We start from the raw sequence: 13,438 nt of genomic DNA on the forward strand, positions 1-13,438 counted from the left end.
GGGAGGGAAGAGTGAATAAGAGGGTGACGATCTCTTGGTGGTAACAGAAAATCCAGCTCACGCTGGCTTAGGCAACATCTATTGGAAAAGTCCACGACTTCAGGTTTGGCTGTATCCGGAGGCTCAATAGCATGTGACCAGTCTCTGTCTCTTTGTTGTGAAACTATGTAGAGAAAGAAAAAAACCCACTTTGTATAGGAAGGCCCTTTCCTAGCTGTGGCGCTGGCGCTAGCCATTCCAGGCTTATATCTTGTTCTCTCTTAAAACTGGCAGGAAAGTGGTGCCTGGGTGGCTCAGCCAGTTAGGCATCTGCCTTTGGTTCAGGTCGTGATCCGGGGTCCTGGGATCCAGTCCCACATTGGGCTCCCTGCTCAGCAGGGAGCCTGCTTCTCCCTCTCCCTCTGCCTGCTGCTCCCCCTGCTTGTGCCCTTTCTCTCTGTGTCAAATAAATGAATAAAAAAATCTTTCTTTTTTTAAGGTTTTATTTATTTATTCATGAGAGACACACAGAGAGGCAGAGAGAGAAGCAGGCTCCATGCAGGGAGCCCGATGCGGGACTCGATCCTGAGACTCCAGGATCACACCCTGAGCCAAAGGCAGAGCTTTAACTGCTGAGCCACCCAGACGTCCCATGAATAAAAAAAATCTTAAAAAAAGAATGGGCAGCAAAAGATGCTCTGTTTCTCCAGCAGTCTCACTGACTTAAATTGGTCCTGATTCTCTTTTGTCTCAGTGCGTTCACATGGCCCTACTCAGGCAGTCACTGCAGCCAGAGGATAAAGCAGGGGGACCAGTGCAGCCTTGCCCAAGTGCCTCTTCCTTGGGCTCTTGAGAACTATTCCAGGTAAGCCATTTGAATTGAGTGGGGGGGTGGGGTGAGGGGAATGGCCCCCCAAGGAAAATCAGAAGAAAGGAGAGTTTCAGAAAAACAGACATAAAATGCAGAAACAGCCAGGTGGCTAGATGGGGCTTCAGCTCTCTTTCAAACAGTGACAAATGCTATGAAGAAAAATAAAGCGGGGTACTAGGGACGAGAAAAAGCAAACTGTTTCGGCTCTGCTGTGGAACTAGAACCCCTTGCCCTGCTCTTGAGGCTTTGGGGCATTTAAAAGCTCAATGCCTTCAGCTCTTAGTTTTATAGTCTGGAAATTCCCCCAGTGTGAAGTAAGGGAATTCAAGATCAACATTCCGAGGTGGGGGGGTGCAGGGTGGAAAGAGGTTCATTTTCACTCTAGGGCGCTTCAGGGTCCCGAGCTTCCCAGTGTTCAAGGGAAGCAGTGCCCTTCCCGGGTCAGGATTCTTCCATTTAACATATATTCATCAAGGGCACCTGGGGGGCTCAGCGGTTGAGCATCTGCCTGCAGCTCAGGTTGTGATCCCGGGGTCCTGGGATCGAGTCCTGCATGGGGCTCCCTGCATGGAGCCTGCTTCTCCCTCTGCCTGTCTCTCTCTCTCTCTGTGTCTCTTATGAATAAATAAATAAAATCGTTTAAAAAATAACATCTCTTCATGGAGTGCTACTCTCTCTGCTCCGGGGCGGGTCCACAGGGGCACAGCAGCCCTCGGGAGTTTGCTCTCTGAGATGAGTCAGCGAAGAAATGAACAGATGTGTATAGCGTGTCTGCTGGTGGGAGATGCCAGGAAAGAGAGAGAAAGCAGGGTGAGCGAGATCAAGGTCACCTTCTCTGCCGAGAAGACATTTGAGCAAGGACTGAGGGACCCGATTGGTGAAGTCCCACAGCTACCTGGGGGAACAGAGCTCTAGGCAGAAGGCAGGGCAAGATCAAGGGCCTTGCAGCAGGAGAACACTTGCATAATCGGACAGAGAGAGCTCAGGGAAGAATGGCAGGAGATAAGATCAGAGAGCCAGTGCGGGGCAGATGACGCCCGGTGGGCCATGGTGACAATTTTGGCTTTGACCCTGAGTTAGACAAGAAGCCACTGGGCACCGTGAACAGAGATGTGATGGAACCAGACTTCGGGTTTGCAGTGAAACAAACAGTAGAAGGAATATTCTAACAGCTGTGTGGACAACACACTGGAATAAGCAAGGCTGGGAGCAGGGAGACGGAGAAGGTACCTGTTGCAATGAGAGATGACCCTGGCCATATTTTCTGGATGAGGGTTGCAGCTAGTGGAAGAAGATTCTGGACGGGAGGCATGACAATGAATGAATGAGACAACCATGTCTACCTTGGTGGGTCATAAAACAATGATTGTGCTGTTCGTATTTATGAGGCCATTTGGAGACTTCCAGCCAATCAACATCCAGCTCCCTCTTCCTCCTATTAGGACCTGAAGCCCCCTGGCTAGGAACTCACTTGGGGTCTTATAGGAAGGGCCAGGCCTGGCACCCTGATCCACCCTTGTAAATGGGGCCAAGAGGGCCCAATCCTTCCACCTTCTGTCCCATGGTACAGAATGGCCGCAGGACTTAACTCTCAGCCAATGGCCTCTCTAAGGACACAGAGAATGGAGAAAGGGGTTGGAAACCCCAGACCCTTCGCAGAGGCAGCAGGTGAGCCTGACCTGACCTGTAGCATAACCTTAGCTATAGTTTCTGCTGCTCAGTGTCCCTCCAGACAAGGCCACCAGTGCATTGTACAACTTTGGGGGGCACCATTTCATTCTATTCTAGGTTAGTCTACAGCAGGGATGAGCAAACACATTGGGTAGGTATTTCAGGCTTTGCAGGTCATGTGATCTCCGTTGAAACTACTCCACTTTGCTGTTACAGTGCCAAGGCAGCCATAGGCAACGTGTACACTGAAGAGTATTCTAGGGCCAGTTATTGTTCTCTGCAGTCCCGATGGAGGAAACCAGCAGTGTTGTAAGAGAGAGGTAGTTCTAATAAAACTTTATTTGCAAAAGCGTGTGGCAGGCAAGAAGTGACCAGCAGGCCATGGTCGGCTGACTCCTGGTCTGTAGGAACAGTGCTTTTCGCCCCAAGAATTGTACAAACGTGGCTGCTGGGCTTTTGGAATTCCCTGGAAAACCCCTTCCTGCTGATTTTCCAAGCCAGACCCACAGCGTCCTCTTGATTCTGTGAACCCCCGTAGCCTTTGTCTTGGGCAACACAGGCTGCTGTAACAAAATACCATAGACTGGGGGACTGAAACAACAGACATTTATTTCTCTTTATTTCTCACACTTCTGGAGGCTGGGAACTGTGAGATCAAGGTGCTGGCAAGGTGGGCTTCATCCTGAGGCCTCTTCTGTAGGTGGCTGGCATCATGCTACGTGCTCATATGACCTCCTCTTTGCATATGCTGTGGGGAGAGGGGGCGCTAGGCCTCTGGAGTCTCCTCCTACAAGGGCACTAATCCCATCATGAGGGCCCCACCCTCATGACTTCATCTCGTCTAATTACCTCCCAAATGCCCCCTCTCCAAAAGCCATCACACTGCGGGTAGGGCTTCAAAATACGAGTTTTGGGGAAACACAAGCATTCAGTCTATAACATCTCTCCTGATGTATTTTGGCTTTGCCTAAGCGAGAGTTCATTTCTGTGGCTTGCAACCAAGAACCCTAATTGATGTAGCACTTACTCAATTTGATTTAATTCCACGAGGCCCTTAGCAAAGGGGATAGCTCAAAGTCCCTCGCTCCCACTGCTGGAGAAAGCACTCGAAGCCGATTATGACTAACAGGAATCATTAGTGTCATCGTGATTTATGATACATCTGTGTGTTTAAAAGTCTCCTCACTGCATAGTTTTAACTTCCTATCTCTTTCTTAGAAGGTTGCTGGTTTCTTCAGTCGAGGCTGCTACAAACAATAACTGCCCCCAGGACGAGTTGGTTCAGGAACCAGCCTTCCTCCCCACCTCCTCCTCCCATCAGCTGCTTGGCTTGGCTGTTAGAACTGCGTGCTTCCTGTTTACAAAGAGATATGAAATATATTAGTTAAAGAGTCCTCCCCTAATGCTTTGCTACTTCCTTCTGCTTCGCAGGATGAATTTCACTTGGCCTTGGAATTTTATTTGTCTTTGGAAGTCATGGACTTGATGATGTTTGGAAATTTATGACTATATAAGAACATATCTGTAAGGTACTCCGTTCACATTACTCATTTGTATTTTATATTTATTGACCTCACCATGTTCCAAAGAGGATTTCCTAAATGTATATTGTGCAAAAGATTAAAAAAAAAAAAGTCAGTGATGAAACTGGGCCAAGCAAACATTAGGGGAGGGAATAAATCAGATGAATTAAGAGACAAAATAAAACATGATGTTGCCTGAACACATATTGCCTAAAATTCTGGGTAGAGGTTTCCCCGCTGGCTCAGTTGGTAAAGCATGTGACTCTTGATCTTGGGGTCGTAAGTTCGAGCCCCGTGTTGGGTGTGGAGCCTACTTTAAAATAAACAAATTTAGAAAAAAAATATAAAGTTCCTGGTAGACGTTAGAGATGTACTACAAATCTTGTTTTTGAGCTTCCTGGTTGTCATAGCAAATAAGGAAATACTTCTAATGTGGTTTTAAGATTAAAAACAAACTAATTACCCAAACAACACAGCTCGTTCTTTTTTTTTTTTTTTTTTTTTAGATTTATTTATTCATTTGAGAGAGAGCAAGTATGAGCAGGAAGGGCAAAGGGAGAGGGAGAGCGGTTCTCAAGCAGACTCTGCGCTGAGTGCGGAGCTTGACACAGGGCTCTATTTCATGATCCTGAGATCACAACCTGAGCCAAAACCAAGAGTCAGACACCTAACTGACTATGCCATTCACATGCCCCGAAATGACTGGTTCTAATTATTTATCCAACAAGGGAAGTTGAATAGTTGCATTTTTTTGTTGTTGTTTTACTCAGAAAACTCAAGTATTTTAACCCCAGAAAATGCTTTTGATGCCCTTAGGAAAACTTAAAGAAGGTTTAGCGCTGCCTTCAGTCCAGGACCTGATCCTGGAGACCTGGGATCGAGTCCCATGTCAGGATCCCTGCATGGAGCCTGCTTCTCCCTTTGCCTGTGTCTCTGCCTCTCTCTCTCTGTATGTTTCTCATGAATAAATAAATAAAATATTTCTAAAAAAAACTTAAAGAAACAAAAATTTCACTTTTCAAATCTGATAAATTAGACTTGGCTGCTCTCACTGCAAAATAATCATGCTTTTTCACAAGCAGTCCCTTTAAGACACTTAAAAGATACTTACTATTTAAAACTTAAATAGTAATAACATGACATGTTTAAGTATTTGCTTACAGATGGATTTCTATAGGATCTGGTGGGACCTGAAAAGTCTTCCAGTTCATCCTTCCAGTCCAATATGGAAAGATCATTAACATTTTTTTCAGATTGTAGAAAAATCACATAGCATTAGATTTATCATCTTAATCATTTTAAGGGTACAGTTCAGTAGTGTTAAGTATATCCACATTTGTTGTGCAGCAGATCTCTAGAACCTTTTCATCTTACAAAACCGAAACTCTATACCCATTTTTAAAATTTATTTATTTATTTATTTATTTGACAGAGAGAGAGAGCGCACAAGCAGGGGGAGGAGCAGAGGGAGAAGCAGGCTCCCCACTGAGCATGGAGCCTGATGTGGGACTCAATCCCAGGACCCCAGGATCACAACCTGAGCCAAAGTCAGATGCTTAACTGACTGAGTCACCCAGGGACCCCCTTTTAAAAAAATTTTAAACTCTATACCCATTAAAAAACTTCCCACCTCCACCTCCCCCCAGCCCCAGGCAACCACCAACCTACTTTCCGTTTTTACGAGTTTGACTACCCTGAGTACCCCATATAAGTAGAATCATACAATATTTGTTTTTCTGTGACTGGCTTATTTCACTGAGCAACATGTCCTCAAGATTCATCCATGTTGTAGCACTGAACGGATTTCCTTCCTTTTGAAGGCTGAATAATATTCCATTGTATGCATTACCACGTTTTCTGTATTCATTCATTTGTCTTTAGACATTCGAGTTGTTTCCACAACCCAAACTGTGAATAATGCTACAATAAACATAGGTGTGTGAACATCTCTTAGAGATCCTGCTTTCAGTCCTTTTGGGTGTAGACCAGGAAATGGAATTGCTGGGTCATATAGTAATTCTATTTTTAATGCTTTGAGGAATCTGCACTCTGTTTTCCATAGTGGCTGCACCAGTTGAAATTCCCAGCAACAGTGCACAAGAATTCCACATCCTTGCCAACATTCGTTGTTTTCCGTGAGATTGTTAGGTTTTTTGTTGTTGTTGCTGCTAAAGATTATTTATTTATTTATTTGAAAGAGAGCATGGGCAGGGGGAGGGGCAGAGGAAGAGGGAGAGGCACATTCTCCACTGAGCAAGGAGCCCGATGTGGGGCTCGATCCCAGGACCCCAGGATCATGACCTGAGCTGAAGGCAAATGTTGAACGACCTGGGCCACCAGGTGCCCCACATCATTGGCTTTTGAGGGGTAAGGGAATAGTGACCAATGCACTTGCAATTTTGTGTGTAATGGCAGTGCCTCAGCACATCAGCACTCCAAGTACCTTTCTAAGATATCCTTCCACTATTTAAATTAAATATTTGGAATTCCTGGATGGCTCAGCAGTTAAGCTCTGCTTTCATCTCAGGGTGTGATCCTGGAGTTCAGGGATCAAGTCCCTCAGGGAGCCTGCTTCTCCCTCCACCTTTGTCTCTGCCCCTCTGTGTGTGTGTGTGTGTGTGTGTGTGTAATGAATAAATAAATAAAATCTTTAAAAAATATTTTTAGGGGTCCTGGCTTAGTCAGTAGAGCATGTGACTCTTGATCTCAGGGTCATGAGTTCGAGTCCCACATTGGGTGTGGAGATTACTTAAAAATAAAATCTTAAAAAAATAAACATTTTTAGCAATGTAATACACTCATGGAATAAAAAGCAAATGGTGTATAAGATATGCAGATTGGGAAGGAAGAGATAAAACTCACTTTGTTCCCAGATGGCATGATCGTGTTTATAGAAAATCCCAAACCATCAACAAAAACCTGTGGAACTAAAAAGCAATTACAGCAAAGTTATAGGATACAAGTTAATACATAAACACCAATCACCTTCCTATATACTAGCAATGAACAATTGGAATTTGAAATTAAAAGTAATACAGTTAGAAAGGGGAACCTTCTTACACTGTTGGGAATGCACGCTGGTGCAGCCACTCTGGAAGAGTGGGGAGGTTTTTCAAAAAGTTGAAAATAGAGCCACCGTAGGATGCACCAATTGCACTACTGGGTATTTGCCCCAAAGATATAAATGTAGTGATATGAAGGGGCACCTGCACCCCAGTGTTTATAGCAGCAATGTCGACAATAGCTAAACCATGGAAAGAGCCAGATGTCCATTGACAGATGAATGGATAATGAAGATGTGATATATAGAGAGAGATATAGATATAGATATATATATATAATGGAATACTACTCAGCCATCAAAAGGAATGAAATCTTGCCATTTGCCATGACATGGATAGAACTGGAGGGTATTATGCTAAGGGAAGTAAGTCAAGCAAAGAAAGACATTTATCATATGATCTCATTCATGTGTGGAATTTAAGAAACAAAACAGAGGAGTATAGGAGAAAGGATGATAAAATGAAACAAAACAAAATCAGAGAGGGAGACAAACCCTAAGAAACTCTTAATCATAGGAAGCAAACTGAATGTTGCTGGAGGGGAAGGGGGTGGGGGAATGGGATGACTGGGGGATGGGCATGAAGGAGGGCACGTGATGTCATGAGCACTGGGTGTTATATAAAACCAATGAATCATTGACCTCAAAAACTACCTACCTCAAAAACTACTAAGAAACTATATGTTAATTAACTGAATTTAAATTTTAAAAAATTGAAAACAAAACAAAGCAAAAGACTCTGCTCACCTCTCTGCATTTCCATCTCTTTGATCCTTAACTATTCCCACCTTTAACTTTGGACTGGGTTTGTGGTGGTTAAAGGAAGCTTTGATTTTTTCTAAAATAATAATAATAATAATAATAATACTGTTTACATTAGCACCCTCCAAAATTACATATTTAGGTATAAAATCGAACAGCATATATACAAGATCTAGATGAGGAAAACTACAGAACTCTGATGAGAGAAATCAAGGAACAACTAAAGAAATAGATATTGTTTGTTCATGGATGAGAAAACTTCATATTGTTACCGGTTATTCCCCACTGGATCTGTAGATTCAATTCAGTCAAAATGCAAGCAAGTTATTTTGTGGATATCAACAAATGAAGTTTATTTTTTAATTTTTTATTATTTTAATATTTTATTTATTTATTCATGAGAGACCCAGAGAGAGAGGCAGAGACACAGGCAGAGGGAGAAGCAGGCTCCACGCAGGGAGCCCGATGCAGGACTCGATCTCTGGGCTTGGGATCATGACTTGAGCCGAAGGCAGAGGCTCAACCACTGACTGAACCCCCTAGGCATCCCTCCTTAAACAAATTAAAAAAACAAATATACGCTAATCAAGACAGTGTGGTATTAATGGAAGACTAGAGAAATCAGTGGAACAGAATAGAGAGCTCAGAATTTGACCCACACAAATAGAGTCAATTGACTTTTTTACAAAGGCAATTCAGTGGAGAAAGGATAGTGTTTTTGACAAATGATGTTAGAACAACTGGACATCCACCTGCAATAAAAAGGATTCTAGATACTGACCTTACATTTGTTACAAAAATGAAACTCAAGATGGACCATAAAGTTCAATGGAAAACATAAAACTGAAATACTTCTGGAAGACAACATAGCAGAAAATCTAGGTGACCTTGGGATTGACCAGTAGTTTTTAGACACAACACCGAAAGCACAAACCATGAAAGAAAAAATTGATAAGATGATCTTCATTTAAACAAAAACCTCCTCTGTGAAAGACAGTTCATAGCGTGAGAAGACAACCCACAGGCTGGGAGAAAATATTTGCAAAACACGTATCTGATAAAGGACTTGTATCCAACACACACAAAGTCTTTAAACTCAACAATCCAAAAAAAAATAAATAAATAAATAAAAAAAATAAACTCAACAATCCAGAAAACAAGCAACACAACAAAGAAATGGAGGAAAGCTCTGCACCAACATTTCACCAGAGAAGATGCACACATGGCAAGTAAGAATATGAAAGGATCTAAATACCACATATCATTAGGGAATTTCGAGTTAAAAGTCACAATGAGGTGGCACCCGGGGGGTTCGGTGGTTGAGCGTCTGCCTTTGGCTCAGGGCGTGATCCTGGGGTCCCGGGATCGAGTCTTGCAACAGACTCCCTGCATGGAGCCTGTTTCTCCCTCTGCCTGTGTCTCTGCCTCTCTGTGTGTGTCTCTCATGAATAATACATTAAATTAAAAAAAAATCACAATGGGGGCGCCTGGGTGGCTCAGTCGGTTAAGTATTCAACTTGTAATCCTTGTAATCTCATCTCAGGTCTTGATTTTACGGTTCTGAGTTCAAGCCCCAGAATGGAGCCAAGAAAGAAAGAGAAGAACGAAGAAGAACGAGAGAAAGAAAGAGAGAAAGAAAGAAAGAAAGAAAGAAAGAAAGAAAGAAAGAAAGAAAGAAAGAAAGATTAAAACCAAAATGAGATGCCACTACACACCTAAAATCCAAAACACTAAAAAAAATAATAAATAAATAAACAAATAAATAAAATCCAAAACACTGACAACGCCAGATGCTGGTGAGGAAATGGGGCAGCAGGAAAGTCCCTTTCACTCCTACGGGAATTCAAGATGTACAGTCACTTTGGAAGCGGGTCCTGCAAAATTAAACATCATCTTACTGTAAGATTCAGCAATGACATTGCTACAGTCGCATTTGTATTTACCCAAGTGAGCTGAAAACCTATGTCCCCACAAAACCCTGCACATGAATGTTTATAGCAGCTTTATTCACAGTTGCCAAAAAAAATCAGAAGCAACCAAGATGTCCTTCAGTAGGTGAATGGCTATAAGCAAACAGCGGTACATCCAAACAATGGAAGGTATTATTCAGGGCTCAGAAGGAAATGAGCTATGGGGCCACGAAAACCCAGAGAGGAAGTTTCAATGCGGATTGCTAAGTGAGAGAAGCCAGTCTGAAACGGCTTCGCTCACACTGTAGGATTCCACTATATGACATTCCAGAAAAGGCAAAACTATGGAGGCAGGAAAAAGATGGGTGGTGGCCAGGGGTTCAGGGAACATGAGGGCTGGTGGGGATCGGGGGTGGGGACAAAGGAAGAAGGGCAGCCCGAGAGGTAGTTTAGACAGTGAAACGATTCTACATGATACCATAATAGTGGATTCGTGACATTACACATTTGATGAAACCCATAAACCGTAGACCTCAATGAAGGGCCCCCACTGTACACTATGAACTTCGTTGCTAGTGATGTATCAGGAACCAGTCATCAGGCAGGACGAATGTTCTACGCCCCTGCAAGATATTAAAAATTGAGGAAATTGTGCTCGCTTCGGCAGCATAGACACCAAGATTGGAACGGAGAAGATTGACCTGCCATCTGCACAAGGATGATGCGCAAAATCGGGAAGCGTTCCATATTAAAAAAATTTGAGGCAATCGTGCATGAGGTGAGGGGAGAAGGGCTATACGGAAAAGCTCTCTGTACTTCTGCTTGATTTTCCTGTTAACCTAAAACTGCTCTCAGTAATCAAGTCTATTAATTTTTAAAAAGTGAATGGTCTTGCAGCAGACAATGCTGTGCGTCTTCCCGGGACCACCGGACGTCCCCTGTTCTCATGCAGTTCTGTTGGGCCCAGGTATCTGAGTTCTGGGGGGTAGGATGAAGCAATGTGAGCCATTTCCAGGGGGGGACCTTCAAAAAGCCCCTCCAGCTTTTTCTTCTTTTTGCAATGACCCTGTTCCAGATGATGGGGCTACAAAACTGAAGAGGGCTCTCCCACCCACACCGGATTCTGGAAGAATGAGGGGGAAAAAAACCCACCTGTTATCATGCTAAGTCACGGAGGTCTTTGGGATTTATTATTGCAACATAGCATAATGTAAGTGGACCAAAATAATCACCAAAAGGGTTATAACAAAACAAACTACAACAAAAGTAGCAGCCCCCCTACCTCACCTCTCCTCGGTCTCTGGTTTGCTCCCCAGATGACTACTTGCAATGTTTCAGCAGCTTCTTTGAGCATTTATGTTCACATTTCTTTCTTTCTTTCTTTCTTTCTTTCTTTCTTTCTTTCTTTCTTTCTTTCTTTTTCTTTCTTTCTTTTGTAAAGATTTATTTATTTATTTATTTATTTATTTATTTATTTATTTATTTGAGAGAGTGAGCGAGAGAGAGAGAGAGAGAGAGAGAGAGCACGAGTGGGGGAAGGAGCAGAGGGAGAAGCAGACACCCCGCTGAGCAGGGAGCCCAATCTGCTGCTCAATCCCGGGACTCTGGGATTATGACCTGAACTGAAGGCAGACGCTTAACCGACTGAGCCACCCAGGCACCCCTATGTCCACATTTCTAAATATGATTTTACTTCTAACTTCGTATTTATCCACTTTAGGTATTATCTATGAACTTCCTATTACAGCAGATCACCTTTAGTGTTCTTAAATCATCAACAACCCTGACTGTCCCCTTTCCAACTTTGCAATGTGATAAATATGACCTTTGGGGTTAAATCTACATTTAGTTTATACATTATGCAGGATACGCAAATATAGAACACTGATGAGCCAGATAGTATAATGGATTCTGTGTCCCCCCCTTTTTTAAAAAGATTTATTTATTTATTTCAGAGAGCGTGAGAGAGTGTTCCGAGTGCAAGCGGTAGAGGGAGAGGGACGGAGAATCTCCAGCAGACTCCCCACTAAGTGCAGAACCCAATGCAGGGCTCGATCCCAGGACCCTGAGATCATGACCTGAGCCAAAATCAAGAGTCAGGTGCTCAACCGACTGAGCTGCTCAGGGACCCCCACGTTTCCTTTCTTGAGCAAGTTTAAGTTTTATTTGTATCTGTGTCTATATTTGTCTCATTTTATTTTTATTTGCTTAGTTGTTGTTTTTTTTTTTTAATTTCTGGGTCAACAATTTTTTCCATACTTCTACAGTGGATATTTGTCATTCTTCCTTGTTGCCCAGATGTTAAACCCTTCCTGTATTTGGGGAATTTCCCCTTAGGAGACTTGTGGGAAGCAGAACGTCCACCAGAGAAGTGGGAAATTCTAGAAGCTCACTGTCTCAGCCTCTTGCAGCTATAGCACTTAACTTGGACATCACCCATCAGACGCACACATCTCAGTAGGTAACTACTGGGTGCAGAAGCAGAAAATGCGAGGACTATTTTTTTATTTTATTATTTTTTATTTTTTATTTTTTTGCAGAAGTTACAGTGGGGCAGCAATGCAAGACAGCAGCAATCAACTGTGCCAGGGGCCCGTCAGTGGCATCTCTGCAAGCTGTAGGTCCACTACTTGGGGACAGCATCAGTGTCATCCTCGCTATACCAGCTGACAGCCTGGTGTGAGGAGTTGTTTCTAGTTGGGAGGCCATGATGGGCGTTCTCCAGCCCTTGTGGGATTTTATGAGTCACCTAATACTTTTTTTTTTTAAGATTTTATTTATTTATTCATGAGAGACACAGAGAGGGAGGCAGAAACACAGGCATAGGGAGAAGCAGGCTCCCTGCAGGGAGCCCGATGGGGGAGGACCCCAGGATCACACCCTGGGCCAAAGGCAGACGCTCAACCACAGAGCCACCCAGATGTCCCCAATCCTCTTTTAATAAATTCCCTTTTTCCTTAAGTCAACTAGAGTCGGTTTCTCCTAGAAGAGCTATCGAGACAGTCTTCCACGGGGTCACACGCAGGGCCAATTTCCTGGGTGTCTGATCCCTGCAGGAGGCACCGTCCCTGTTCTCCGAAGAGCCCACCCACTTGCTTTGTTTCACCATCTTGAAATTCTTAAGTTTTAAGCAAGAAGCCTCTTCGTTTTCATTTTACACCGGGCCCTGCAAATGTTGCGGGCAGCCCTGGTGGCCTGGAGCAGATAATGCGTGAAATTCCCTATTTTCCAGGAGAGCTCCATCCCGGGGCCCTCTGCCCCCCATTCCCGTCTGGAATGAGCCCCTGCACAGGTGCCTTACTGAGTCATCCTCGTGCCATCAGCCTGGGAGCTTTCCTGGCCTTTCCCCTGGGTTGGAGCCACTGTCTCCTGGATACTGGGCTTTTTGTTTTCCTCTCATCTGGGTGGAGCACATCATCAATCACTTCTGAGAGAAAGTGCATGCGAGGTAAAATGCTTTGAAAGTTTGCATGTCTGAGGGGCGCCTGGGTGGGCCAGTCAGTTAAGCACCTGCCTCAGCTCAGGTCCTGGGCTCAGGTCATGATCCCAGGGTCCCGGGGTTGAGCCCCGCGTCCGGCTCCTGCTCAGCGCGGAGTCTGCTTCTCCCTCTCCCTCTGCCTGCAGTTCCCCCTGCTTGTGCTCTCTGTCAAATAAATAAATA

At 43.9% G+C, this 13,438-nt stretch overlaps 1 long non-coding RNA gene and 1 other non-coding gene across 2 annotated transcripts; both read left to right on the plus strand.

Annotated features, from left to right (window-relative positions):
• Nucleotides 1-731: 731 nt before the first annotated feature.
• LOC140596227 (uncharacterized) lies at nucleotides 732-10,632 on the plus strand. Its single transcript, XR_011998263.1, has 3 exons — nucleotides 732-844; nucleotides 3,953-4,050; nucleotides 9,411-10,632. It is a non-coding gene; the product is annotated as an uncharacterized lncRNA (long non-coding RNA).
• Nucleotides 10,429-10,530, plus strand: LOC112929855 (U6 spliceosomal RNA). Its single transcript, XR_003237005.1, has one exon. It is a non-coding gene; the product is annotated as a U6 spliceosomal RNA (small nuclear RNA).
• Nucleotides 10,633-13,438: the final 2,806 nt, after the last annotated feature.

Source organism: Vulpes vulpes, chromosome 2, assembly GCF_048418805.1.
Source record: "Vulpes vulpes isolate BD-2025 chromosome 2, VulVul3, whole genome shotgun sequence".
Lineage (NCBI taxonomy): Eukaryota > Metazoa > Chordata > Mammalia > Carnivora > Canidae > Vulpes > Vulpes vulpes.